A 13,182-nucleotide genomic window follows, 5' to 3' on the forward strand; every position below is an offset into this window, starting at 1 on the left:
TACACAGGAGACATGATTCTGTGTTAAAACCAGCTGAGGTGACTAAGAATTGCATAGATCACCCTAGTTAAGGTGTTATAATTGCAAGAGCACAAACAGAAGAGCTTAGTAAAAATGACATTAAATAAAATCACCTGCTGTCACACCGTTTTTATGGTAAGCTTAAGACACCGACACAGGAGACATAATTCTTAATGCTACCAGCTGATCTGACTGTAAGAATTGCAGAAGTCAGCAGAAAATGACTAGAGAGAATTAGCTTACATCAGCAGAAAACCTTACAGGAATACCACTGGAAAAGGGTATAAATATTGAACTCTCAAATAGGATACTAGATTCGCTGTAAAGGGGCAAAGCAATTCTCGGCTTCAGAGGCAGGCTCTGTAAGTCTACACCTCTTTGTATCTCGGGTACTGTATTTGATTTTGGTGGATATTCTGAATAAACTTTAAGAACTGTAAAACTGTAGCGAAGTTAAGATTTGAGAAAAGGATCTCTGATAAGAATTGAAAGCTTTCTCTTTTTGGAATTGTTAATGTTGCGATTGAATCACCAACTGTAAAATACATGTCGGTTCTTTAATAAATCTATATATTTTTAGAATTGTCTCACATAATACTTCTGTATCAAACTCGCAAACTCAATCTCTGTACACTCTTTGGTGAGGAGTTGCAGAATTCTGGAGGAGTTTTCTGGACCCTCATAATATCCGGAATGTTACAGTCTAACTAAACTTATTAAAAGTGCTATCTGGAGGACGGTAACATTTTCAGATTGTTCCTTTCCTTTAGGGAGAGATAGTCCGGATCTTTAAACCCAATTAAACGTCTTTAGGATTCAGCTACCTCTAACTTTAGTTGAAAGTGAACATCTGGGGAATACGCCTGATCTGGGGTAGCCCGAAAGGGGCTAGGACTCGTAATAATCCCTCAGAGCCCCATGACTGGGAGGAAGTGGTGCAGTCAAAGGCCTTCCTTTAAGAGCCAATGCCTTCCCAACTTACAGCAGCACTCCCTGTACTCTTTACCAACTTTTTAAATGTCTTACACCGAGGCACTACTCAAATAAACTGTACACGAGCCAGTAAAAAAGCAAAAAGCTACTTACCTCAAAACTGCATTGTGTCCCTTTAAGTAACACTGATGGGGGGCCCGAGGTGCAGCTGAACACGTTCAGCTGTGCGTGTTTAGGACAGGGCGTACAGTGGAGCGGCCATTTCCAAAATGTCGGGTTGTGTGTGAAATCAGTGTTCCATGCTGATTGACGTCACCATCTATCTCACTTGATTTCTTCAAGTGCGCGCAGACAACGTCCACACTATCACCCTTCCCAAGATGATGTCCAGCGCGGGCTATGCCAGAAGTCGGTGGAAGCGTGGCAAACGCCATTGTTTCCTTCAAACCAGCCATAACAGTCGCCGCTAAGATGCCGAATTTCGTGGCCTGAATGTTTTACATAATAATGAAATGACCTCAAGAACAAATAGGAATATTATGCCATTAAGCACATTTCTTATTCATTGTTGTATTGACAGCATAATTACAAGGATTCCAAATCAAATGTCAAACAGAGATAGGAAAGTACAGTGGGGTTGAGGGATGCCCCATCTGCTCAACCTTAATTGCCTTATGAACTCTTCCAACCACTAGAATGATTACTTTTGTTTCTAACATTTTACAAAGTCTATTCAGCTTCACAAATTAAGTTCCTTAAATTAGGTTCCTTTAAATCTTTTAGTGATCCTTAATCTCCAGAGATGACTAATATGGCTCTATAATGAATGGTGGGCTGAGCTTTAAAGGGGTCTAACTGCAACTTAATTATCATTTTGCAGGTAAATTAGACTTAAGTTGGGTTTGTAAAAGGAATTTTGTGGCATATATAGTAGACTGACCCTAGGGTATGCGCCAACATATGTTACTGTCAGGGAAAGTCATTCTCAAGTATACCTAATGGTATTTGACACATTTACAAGAGTATGGTATGACCTTGTGGGTAATGTGTTCTTTGATTTCTTATTTATGCTACCTTATTCTGGTTTTGTTTAAAATCAAGGTAGATAATTTTGTACACTCTAGTGTTGAAAAGCTAGTAACAATGAGATTCTACGGCTTATTTTGCTAAAGAGAACCGTTTTCTCTTTTTCCTCTGTTTGCTGACATGTACATCCTTAGTAAACCTCCTTCTGACACAGTGCAAAATTCTATAATTTCTGAGTACAGTATTAGTCTTGCTGCCAATGGCTTTCTTCTGTGCACGCTAATCGAAGTGCTTTCTTATTTCACAATCATTGCTATTTCCATATGTAAATACTGATTTGAATGAACTTTCAGTGATCTTATGTGCCATTGTCCAGTTCAATCCAAAGCACCAGGGAGAAATTGCTGAACACGGCACAAGTCCCAGGCAATTCCCCCCGAATTCTAGAAAAAAATGTCCAAATACAAATCAATATGTCAAACGCTTTTAGGGACTCTTGCTCTATTAAGAAATGCTGCATAATTTTTTTTTTTAAGTACTATGCCATAAGAAATAGAATCAAGTTTTAACGTGTAAATTGAAACATTGTACTGTACCATTTTCAAAATCCTTAGGTTTAGACTCACTCTGATCAGACTTTGATTTAGATTAATTTTTTTCCACGTAAATAAAGGAGCATAAATTAATTTGGATTGAATCAAGCTTAAACCTTTCCTCTTCCAGCAGTTTCTCTGCAGATTTGAACAGGTTTTTATTTTAATTCTACTCACGTAAGCAGCTGGACTGAAGAAAAATTATTTTGCCTTGCGATTAAATGTCACATTTACATGTGAATTCTGTGCTTGAGGAAACTGACAGCTTTATGTTTTGTGTTGTGTTTCTGAAAACCACCCTACTCATTTAAACAAGCCTACGCCAGTACATTCCTCTTGTATTTGGGCTCCCCCTTTTACATACAATAATGATTTAAAAAATTAAAATTAAAATGTTTAGAACAGCTCTTGTTTCCCAACGAGAAAGTCAGAAGTTTGAGTGTCAACGCTTCCTGTTTATCAGTTTCACTTTTCTGCATTGACATCCAGCCAGCGTGTGGCTACAGAACTCAAAGATGGGTTACAAGTCACCAAAACATGGGGCCACTATTTTACTATGTTTATATGCAAGTCTCCTCTTGTCCTCAATTACTTTCATGTCATTTGTAATATGAAGCTCCTGTTGATAAGGATGAAGTCAGTGAATGTCAGCAGATGCCCCAGTTTATTCATATTTTTAGTCTGTTGTAAAGGTTTTGATTTTGTTTTTCTTATTTTCTCTCCCACAAAACTTCTGTGTTGTAGCTATGTCACAGTATCAACTTTTAAAAGTAATACTTATCCACACATAATTTACAACATAAGAAATTCACTGACCCTGTGCCAGTGCTTCCTGTCAGATTGATGCTTTTGTTGATCTTGGCAGTCATTTCCTTGAATTCTTGCATCAGCTCTGCGGGCCAGGGAGCAGATATTTCAATTTTATAATGTAAAATAAGCTCCTTCATAGAAATTGCATAATGCAGTTATATTGCTTACATTTCTTTCAGGAACTTTATAGCAAATTTTGATTTAGTATCATGCTTTCTAATTAAGACTGTGTGCATATGTAGTCCAGTGTTGCCAATCACACAATGAATGGAAACAAAGAAATGCAGGTAGGTGATGCCATAATATAAAACATCTTTTTAACTCTGAAAACACACTTAATTTTTAGATGAAAATGTGAGACCACTTTCTTTTTTTAAACCAATTTTCTCTCCTATTCTCGTCAAGGTGATTATTCTTAGCATGTGGTTCAACAGGCTCCTGCAGCTCTCCGGTACTCATGACCATTCTTTATTTGTAAGTTGGTGTCAGCAGACTATTCTACCATGGAGTCATCACAGCTGAGCCTAATCCTGTTCTCACCAAATAAGCAGCCATGCATTTTTTTTCCAGCAGGAATTATTGGACAGCAATAGTGTGGGAATCCTGACTGATTTGTTTTCTTTTTCCAAGCCCAAGGATGCAGAAGCCAATTGTAATGCCCAACTGAGGCCAGCCGACTAGGCACATACCATGTTCTTGTATGGTTTAGTCCTTTACTAGGTGGTGCCTCACTCTCTAAGTCATCTGGGTTCCATGTCACCCAGTTTGGTATCCTCAGTCTTTCACCACGCTAACTTTTATGGACAACCCTCTCAGGAAAGAAAAAACAATCAACTGTCTGACTCTCCATCATTCAATTGTACCTCCTGGTGCCCAGTAATGGATTGGCAGGGACGACGATCACAGAGAAGTTCATAGTACAAATGGTTCTTTCATTCTAACTGAGGTAAAGCAAAGAACATACATTAAGGTGGAACTTATGTCTTTCCAAGTTTAATTTATATTAATAGTCAGTCATAAGGAAAACACCAAGCTTCAAACAATGACTGTTTAACAGCAAACAGTCCTATATTTATATCCTAGCATTAATTCATTGTTTATCATATCTTCACAATAAAAGAAATGTTCCCTTTTTTAACTTCCATCTAATAATAACCATTTTGTTAGTGGCTGCTCTTTATAAGGTGATATTTTAGTGTTTGCTCATGCTGATTAAAATATTGTGTATGGAAAACTAGATGTGAACACAGGAGATTTTCTTTACTCTCATGAAAGCAGGTTTATTGCTGGTGATTAAATAGAGGAGGAATTTGTGTTGATAACCATCCTGCATTCTAATAAAAGAAAACCACAAATTGAAAGGTTTGATAATTCTAAGTCCAGCTATTACAACTAATGCCTGTTAAAGACAAATTGTTTCTAACTACGTATATTCAGAATGATGGCAAAACTGTATTACTAGAAAATTTTAGTAGAATATAAAAGTTATTTATTGACTGCTTTCTTAAACCTCCACAGTATCAATAGAGTGTTCAAAGTATAAGCCTTAAACACTGTAGGGTTTGAGAAATTCTATGAGACATTTGGGGTTTAAAATCCTACAACCTATAGCTTAAGGCTCTTAAAATCTGCATGCCTCATACATAAAAAATAAAAATATTACTTGAGATTGTAAAAATGTAGCCTTTATAGCCTCTTTTATAATTATTTAAGTGCAACTATATGGCCTCACGAATGCTAAATTTTGGTGGATTATGAGCTTTTTCTTGGAAAAAGAAATTAGCAAATAAAACATAGGTCATTATATGCCACAAAGATATGTACAAAATGCTGAATTCAATCTTTTTTTAAACAGCTGACAATAATGACACTTCTGCATACTTACCTGATTCTCTTACTTGTAGAAACTCATAAAAAATCATATTTCTAAAATCTGTTTGATAAATTCTTTGAAGGAAGTCATATTAATCCTCTCATTGTGATCTGTTGAAGTTAGTGGCGCAGTGTCTTAAATTATTCTTTAGATTAATGTAAAGAGAGTTACTGGGGCTTTTTGAAAGTATTTTGACATGATTTGGCATGAGATGTCATTTTACATTGTTCCTGGAGTAGCAGGAAGCAGTTTAATGCATCCTCCACCTCAATACACATAATTAAAACATGTGAAATGGAGTCAAGACTATTAGAGGCAAACAGATGCATTAAGACAGATAGAGAACACAAAGGAATCAGAAAATAGGTACTGAAAGATACACCAACACTGATTTAAAATTTGTATGACATAATTAGAAAACCATGCAGAGAAAGAGAGATGCTCATACAAAGCATAGGTTGGAAACATTTACTGCTGCAATGTACAACTAATTATAACTGTCAGGTCACCTGATCTTTTCTAGGTTAGCTGAAGGCAGCTAGGATGGCAGTCGAAGATCTGTAGCTGGCCTCAACCTTCTGCTTTGGGAAGGAGAAAATCAGCCATGGTTCCTACTCCTGATCAAGCCCTTAGGAGAAGAGAGGAATAATAAAAAAAAAATCAAATTATCCATTAAAATAATTAGGGTGATTTTTGGTGTATTTCCAGAGCTTTTTGTTCTTGACTCTTTACTCCCATCTTGTCCACTCCTAAACTCCTAGAAATTGGAAGTGTTAGCACTGGCCGTTAAGGCCCATTTTGGGAAAACAATGGCAGCCGCCTCATTTCCACTGCTGATGGGTCCCGCAGCAGCCGCTATTTTCGGCAGGTTAGCAGCGCTGCCATTGCCATCGGGGAAAGTATTTTAATTAGTAGGAGTGTGACATCAATCAGAGTGCAACGCCAAATTGACACCTTCTCATCCATTTTGGAGATCGCCGCTCCTCTTACTGCCCTCTCCAAAGCACGCCCGTGCTTGCAGCCGCTGACAGCGCTTCACCATCATACACAGAAATTCTTCAAGTTGCAAATTTAAAACAGCCAGAAATTAAAGATAGAATTATCTCCACGTGGCTAGTGTAGTGTTTATATTAATCGCAAACCTAGGTCTTGATAGCTATCCCTTGGGATTTGTAGATAAAGTTTAATTTTTTTCTCGGTGGTTTGCTTATTTGAAACGGTCCTGGCTGAGATTGTGATACGGAATGTGTAACAAATGGGAAGATGCAGAATATTGCAAGTGATTATTTCTGAGTGGCTAGAAGTGTAAGCTTGAGGTTTGAATTAGAAATCACCTGTGGATGTTCAATATTTCGATCTCTGAAATGTGACTTCAAATTCTTTAAGTTATCAGCTATGAGTACTCTCTCCTCACCATGGAACAGTAAAAAGCCCTCAGTTGTCAGACCCTCCTAAGCCAGTGACTAAAGTGACCTCAGCATATCAATGAAATTATGACTACAGTATAATGGTTTCAAAAACTACAAAGCGCTGGATTTGATCGTTCCTGTGCTATGTCTTTTTCTTCCTGCTTCATGAAAATTTAAACAAGCATTTAAAATAAATAGCTTTGCTTAGTCTCTATTCCTTTTGAATGAGATGCGTGGGTAAAGTGATGGGGAGAGTCCTTGAAAGCATTAAATGGGCCATCTTGGCTCAATGGGGAAAAAAATGAACAGTGTTCCCTTTTAGTTATAGCGTCCGCAGGGAACGGTTTCTCTTTAAACAACACTGAATGCTTGCCTTCTCCAGCACAATGAGAGGCACAGACTACAGTACAAACAAAATAATTAATTTGCCCTGTTTTACACCCACACCCTCCCCCCTTCTCCTCCTATAAATGAAAGGAGGATCCCATAAAACAAGAGCTTTCTCCACAAGAGCTGAATGCAATACTGTAACATTGACAGATTGGTGAGCGGGTGGCAGGTACATTGCTGTAATAAATATGGCAACTGTTGCGTAGATGGGCTACAGGTTGACTCGTTTGTTCCTCGTTCTCCTTAAATCCAAGCTGTAACAGGCACAACCTTCGGCCTCCTGCTGAGCTTAGTGCCGGAAAGAGGCCTTTGCACCACATATTCTCTGCGCCACTGATCTAAGTTAGCAGGCAGCATCAAAATACCAGTGCTGCCTGCTCTCTCTTGGCTGGTGGGCGGCCGTTAGCCTTGGCCGGCACTGTTACTGGCAGGTTTCTGGCCTACTCGAATTTCTAGGCCACTGAGTCTTTGCTGGGCTATGGACAACCCCCAATAACCCCACCCAAATGGTAGTTATTCATGCTGGCCTGACGGTGATTTGTTGGCAAAATATTCCATGGCAGGGGAATCACAGCTGAACCTGATCCAATGCTTACCTTATGCCCACACACATACTTTCATACTAAGGGGAGGGTGGGGTGGGGAGGGGGGGTGTTTTAGAGTGTTAATCCTGATTGGTTACCCTCCTCCTTCACCTAGCAGGTTGATGCCAATTATATTACTTCTTTATTAAGTTACAAATATATATTTTCTGCACATTTTGCTTGTACAATGCTTTCCAGAGTTTTATACATTTTCTAATGCAGTCAAACTTGTGATTCACCGAAAATGGTAGCAGTTTTTTGCAACCCCATGACTAATTTCATTCATGAGTTACATAATCATACAGGACAAATTAGATTTGTACAGTATCATATGGAATTTCACAAAATTGCATTCAAAATGAAAAGTGTATAAAACAATTCTAAATAACCACCAGAACACTGGTATTAAGCAGCAAAATCTTACTCAGTAGAATGATTGAAATACTCACTGAAAAAACTGGTGATAAATGTATACCTTGTAGGAATAGGTGTATTCCTAACAAATAACGGAGCTTTACTTGGAAGAACAACAAACAGGATTTTAATGTTGAATTAGATGAAATACAGCAAACAACGTAGAACAATGCAGGAGAGTCGTGGAACAGGTCTTTCCCCAGTGGGGACGCCACGAGGACTGACTAGGCAGTCCGGAGGTTTGCGCGATGATGTCATCGCGTTTGCGTCGTGACGTCATCGTGTTGCTCGCGTTTCCCGCGCTTGGGGCGTCACGTGATGACGTTATCACGTTTACCCAGCATTGGAGCTGGCCGTTGCGGCCGAAGTCGCGGGAGCGGGAGACCGAGCTGGGCCGGCGATTTGCCGCGGGAGCGGGAGGCCGAGCTGGCCCGGCTCGCATTCTTAAAGGGGCGACGGCCCGAACATGCAAACTCAATACAACGTAGGTAAAGGGAATTATGTCCTATAAGTAAGGGACACTCGGCAGTACCGCTACAACCTCAAATACTCAGTAATACACTGGATGAGATCGCTCAATCAGTAAGAGGTAGCTACAGAAAGCATATCTCTATCAGATTATGGGTTCAGGAAATAGAATAAAAGCTGCTGTTTCTGGAAGACTGGAAAGTGGCACAGGAGGCAGAGTCAAGTTGAAAAGAAAATCCAAGCAACTGGAACAAAATACTAATTGATATGGTGAGGCATAACTGCTGCAATATTGTATGCATCAGTGGTCCTTCCAATCAGAAGAAATAGACAAATTGATTTGCACAATGTTGCTCGCAGAAGCTGTTGATTTTGGAGGAAGTGATGTCTAGGCCTAAAATAGAGTGGACTTATTCTTAAGTACCTACTCTTTCAGACCCAAATGAATATTCAACTTTCACAGTGAAGAAATAAATAAACACACACTAATGCTTGACAGAAAAAAAAAGAATTTTGTTTTGGTTTTCTTTAGAATTGCAGAGCCATAAGGGTAAATTTAATGAAGCACAGACATTTCTCCAATCATTGAGTGCAGAAGATACCTGACTAAAGAGGATCGCAGCAGAAGGGAAAAGTCACACCTTCAAAAAGCCCGAGGGAAACCTTAAAATATGTTGGAAAACACTGTGATAAAGGAGGCGTCGGGAGCTCAAAGGAAATGATTAAGAACATGGTTGTAAGAGTAGACTAATTCTATTGGCAAATGTGAGATCTGGGCACACATTTGTTATTTCAGATGTGCATTCAAATAAAGTTCTACTACGATGAAAATCCAGTCTGCCCTGCCACACATGGAGTTGATAATCCACCTGGCATTAGTTTTAATGCTGACCTAACACCATGTGGATTAAATCAGTTTAAGGTATAAAAATGCAGTTTGGTGCAGTAACACACATATCACATATACACATATTTAGCAGCGGGGGTTTGGGGGGCAGGGAATGTTAACACCAATGAATTACAGCAAAGAACAGCAATTATTGGGAAGGTGGAGATGGTAGCTGGATCCAATTAAATTAGGCAGACAACAATTCCTAAATCATTACACAGCACACTTACCAGGGCTTAATTTAATATGAGGAGAGGAATGTTATTGCAAGTAAACTCAATTTTTATCATGCAGAATGTGAGAGTGTAAAAGAGTAATCAACCCGTGTATCGCTGGATAGAATGGTTTTAAAAATTGCTTTCTACGGTACAAATCTAGTTTAATTTTTTGAGGAGGCCCCTAGCATGGTGGATAGGGGAGTGTCTAAGGATGTTGTCTATATGGACTTCCAAAAGGCATTTGATATGGTTTTACACAATATATTAACAAAAAAAAGCACATGGAATTGGAGGTAACCTTGTGACATGGGTTGTTAATTGGTTGGGAGGTAGGAGACAGAGAGTAGAGATAAAGGGAATGTACACTGATTTGCAGGATGTGACAAGTGATGTTCCTCAGAGCTCTGTACTGGGGCCTCAGCTTCACCATATCTATATATATCAATGGATAAAGGAACAGAGTTATATATCCAAGTTTGCAGATGAAACTAAGTCAGGAGGCACAGTAACTTGTGTGGATGGGAGCAGGAAGTTAGAAAGGGACATAGACTAAGTGAATGGACAAAACTATGGCAGATGGAGTTCAGTGTAGGGAAGTGTGAGGTTCTCCACTTTGCATCCAGGAAAGACAAATCTGAATATTTTCTTAATGATGAGAGACTAAGAGCTGTGGAGGAGGAAAAGGATATAAGTGTCCTGTACATAAATCACTAAAAGTTGTTGCACAGGTACACAAAGTTGGAATACAAAAGTGAGGAAGTGATGCTTTAGTTGTACAGAACCTTGGTCAGAATCCATCTGGAGTACTGCACTCAGTTTTGGGCACTGAACCACAGGAAACATATATTGGCCTTGGACGGGTATAACATGGATTCACCAGAATGATATAATTAAAGGGTTAAATTATGAGGACAAGTTGCATAAACTTTGTTTTGTATTCCCTTGAGTTTAGAAGGTTGACGGGTGATCTAATTGAGGTCTTTAAAATGATTAAATAGATTTAATAGTGTAGAAACAGAGTAACCGTCTCCTCTGGTGAGGAATACCAAACAGGGCACAATGATAAAGTTCGAGCTCAGCCATTGAGGAGTGAAACCAGGAAGCACATTTTCATCCAAGAGTAGTAAAACTCTGGAACCCTCTCTCCCAAACTCTGCGGATGCTAGGACAATTGCAACTATCAAGACTGGTTTTTGTTAGGTAAGGGTATCAAGGGATATGGATCAAAGTTGGGTAAATGCAGTTGAGGTACAGATCAGCCATGATCTAATTGAATGGCAGAACAGACTCGGAGGAGGATCAGGTGCCTGGCTTCCAGTCCTTTTCTAGCAAGTGACTGAGCTTATATAATATTGTTAAAATGGCACAGGAGAACAAACTGCCAAATCATACTGAACTTTCCAGAAGCAGCAACAGAGCTACATGCAAAGGACGGTGAGCACTTATCAAGCTGAAGTGTTTGATCAAATATAAAACTGGGTTTGAAAGGTTGGCTTATAGAATGAAAAGTGGAATAAACATTTTTTTGTGATGACTAGAAATATATTGTAGATACATTAAGTATTATTTAGTAGCAAGGTAATAAACATTTCACTTGGGTTCCAAGATAGTTTATTGAAGTAAAATTGATGATATTTACAAAGGAAATATTTGATTTATATTAGTGCAGTGACTGTTACATAGATAATGGGCCGTATTTTCCGATCTGGAAAAAATCTACGCACTTACCTGAAGGCTCCCGAGGTGCATATAGTCCCGCTCCTGGGCCTCTCCAACTCCAAGTGCGCAGGGCCTACGTATCCCAGAGGCACAGGCGGTTCACAAGCGTCCCTGGGATCACATGGGCCATGGGGAGCCAATCAAAGAAGGGAATCTCCCTTCATACACTTGACAGCTAGACCTGTCAAATATATGAATGGAGATCAATGAAAAACATAGTAAAACTTTAAATAAATTTAAAAAAATCACCTTTTTAAAATTAGTTGAAATTACAATAAATTTTAAACAAAAATTTTATTTTTTGAAAAAAATAATTAAAGTTTTTTATGGGGCTAAAAATAAACTTACTTTTTTTTTAAAGTATTTTTAAATGATAAATGACTGAAAAAATAATTATTTTTACTTTTTTCAACTCTTATCCTGGTAAAAGCAGGCCTTACACCTGCTTTTACCAGGCGTAAGAATTCTAAGGGTTTTCTGCGGGCGGAGGGGCTCCAAAAAGCGGAACTATCCACCCGCAGAGGCCCTTCTCTAGGGCAGGCGTCCAATCTGTCGAGAGCATTCTTGACAGATTGGAAATGCCGGTTTTCAGCACATACACTGTGCATGCCTGAAACCGGCATTTCCGATGTCCCTACGGGTGGGTACACAGGGATCGGAATATCCGGGCCAAAACCATTAGAAATCCCTTAATGCATGCCTACCATAACTTCATCAAGAGCCATGGGAATATTGCACATTTTGTTTCCCTGACCTTTCCCTAGGGCCTCACTCAGCTTAAGCTCTCAAATAACAGATATGCTCCTGCTATTGTCCAGAAAATGGTAATACCCAAATTGCCAGCACAGGCAATCCCACCATTTCAAATTTGCACCTATAGAAGTGTAGTCAACTGTAAATACAGGCAGCGACCTTCAATGCTGTGTCTCCACTCCAAAAGCCCCCTGCCAGGAATGATGAGGACCTCATGGAAGCACACTAATGCAAATCAGCACTGGAAGAGCGATGCATGATCAGGAGCATGGCTTTCGGTCCTTTTCTAGCAACTGACAGAGCTTGTATACTAACTCCCTGTTGAAACAAAGCTTCCACAAGCACTGGTGCTCTAAGAGGTACAGGAATATCTACATTGCTGTGTATACCCTATCAGCTGAGTACCTCCGAGTCAGCAACCTCCTCCTCTGGTGTTGTCAATGCTCTCTCATCCAGCAGTGCTTCCCATTCCTGCTCCAGATAGCATATGTAAAAGATCACAAAGGGCAACCTCACCCTGCACCTCGAATTGGTGTCTTCCTAGACACCATAAATAGCCTCATGGTACTAACAGCTATCCACCACACTCCCCTTTTTATGGGGGCAGCTTGCCAACAATTTGTGACTAACCCACATGGTTCTGCAGTTTGAGTGGCTCTGTGCTACTTCCTGCAACTCAACAGCTTTCTTTACTTATTTCAAGGTTCTTTGCTAACAGTGAGTGTTGTTGCAAGTGAAGAATCCCTCATTATTTTTTTTAAGGCTTGTGCTCACGACACTTGCTCATAGTCATGGGGGCTGTACTAGCAGTCGACCTCGCCCTCCAGGATCTACGGCAGAGGGAGCGGAGGAAGACAGGAAAATGAGGGAGGAGAGCCAGGAGGGCTCTCAACAGGAGGCCTTTCTCATCTAGGGTCTTCCGACAGCACGTCTATTTCCAATTAAGCAAGGAGCAGTGTATTAGGAGGCTACACTTCACCAAGGAGGTGGTCACAAAACTATGCCACCTCCTGCAACCAGACCTGCAGCCTCAGAGCAGGGTGATCACGGCTCTCCCAGTGGCAGTCAAGGTCACCGTGGCC

The 13,182-nt window shown here is 39.8% G+C and overlaps 1 long non-coding RNA gene across 1 annotated transcript; it reads right to left on the reverse strand.

The window, feature by feature from the left end:
• Positions 1-1,452: 1,452 nt before the first annotated feature.
• On the reverse strand, positions 1,453-11,462 carry LOC147120339 (uncharacterized). The gene is made up of 3 exons (XR_015078175.1): positions 11,357-11,462; positions 5,766-5,884; positions 1,453-3,465 (listed from the first exon to the last, which is right to left on the reverse strand). It is a non-coding gene; the product is annotated as an uncharacterized LOC147120339 (long non-coding RNA).
• Between the last annotated feature and the right edge of the window lie 1,720 nt (positions 11,463-13,182).

This window comes from Somniosus microcephalus, chromosome 4, assembly GCF_052327205.1.
Source record: "Somniosus microcephalus isolate GS21.2 chromosome 4, FLI_Smic_1.0, whole genome shotgun sequence".
NCBI lineage: Eukaryota > Metazoa > Chordata > Chondrichthyes > Squaliformes > Somniosidae > Somniosus > Somniosus microcephalus.